This window comes from Stegostoma tigrinum, chromosome 10, assembly GCF_030684315.1.
Source record: "Stegostoma tigrinum isolate sSteTig4 chromosome 10, sSteTig4.hap1, whole genome shotgun sequence".
NCBI classification, from domain to species: Eukaryota; Metazoa; Chordata; class Chondrichthyes; order Orectolobiformes; family Stegostomatidae; genus Stegostoma; species Stegostoma tigrinum.
Window position 1 is genome coordinate 79,937,969 of NC_081363.1, and position 1,022 is coordinate 79,938,990.

A 1,022-nucleotide genomic window follows, 5' to 3' on the forward strand; every position below is an offset into this window, starting at 1 on the left:
AGGCTGGGGCTATTTTTCCTGGAGGGTTGGAGGCTGAGGGGTGACCTGTTAGAGGTTTATGAAATCATGAGGGGCATGGATAGGCTGAATAGACAAGGTCTTTTCCCCAGGTTAGGGGAGTTCAAAACTCGAGGGCATAGGTTTAAGGTGAGAGGGGAAAGATTTAAAAGGGACCTAAGGGGTAACTTACTCTCACAGAGGGTGGTGCATGGATGAAATGAGCTGCCAAAGGAAGTGGTGGAGGCTGGTACAGTCACAACATTTAAAAGGCATTTGGATGCGTACATGAATAGGAAGGGTTTAGAGGGATTTGGGCCAAATGCTGGCAAATGAGACGAGATTAATGTTGGATATCTGGTCGGTATGGATGTGTTGGACCGAAGGGCCTGTTTCCATTCTGCACAGGTCTGTGACTGTATGGTTCCAAATCAAAACTATCGGCAGAAAGACTTCGTGCTCACTTCAGCGGCACATATACTAAAACTGGAATGACACAGAGAAGATTATCATGGCCCCTGCGCAAGGATGACATGCAAATTTGTGAAGCATTTCTATTTTCTGCTAGGGTGACACGGTGGCCCAGTGGTTGGCACTGCTGCCTCACAGTGCCTGGCACCCGAGTTTGCACGTTCTCGCCGTGTCTGCGTGGGTTTCCTCCGGGTGCTCCGGTTTCCTCCCGCAGTCCAACGATGTGCAGCTTAGATGGATTGGCCGTGCTAAATTGCCCCATAGTGACCAGGGATGTATAAATGAGGTGGAATACCCATGGGCAATGCAGGATTATAGGGGTTGGGTGGAATGGTGAGTCTGGGTGAGATGCTGGTTGGAGAGTCAGTGTGGACATGATGGGCTGAATGGCCTGCTTCCACACTGTAGGGATTATATGATTCACAAGTGGCATCTGGTAACAAGCTGTTGTCTTATAACTTGGTAACTGTTGGTGCAATACTGTCCAGGCGAAGATTCATTGAAGGCAGAACTCCCTTCAATTTACCGGGAAAGGGGTGGAACCAGGTTTTACC

At 49.1% G+C, this 1,022-nt stretch overlaps 1 non-coding gene across 1 annotated transcript; it reads left to right on the plus strand.

Annotated features, from left to right (window-relative positions):
• Positions 1-453: 453 nt before the first annotated feature.
• Positions 454-560, plus strand: LOC125455974 (U6 spliceosomal RNA). The gene has a single exon (XR_007248360.1). It is a non-coding gene; the product is annotated as a U6 spliceosomal RNA (small nuclear RNA).
• Positions 561-1,022: the final 462 nt, after the last annotated feature.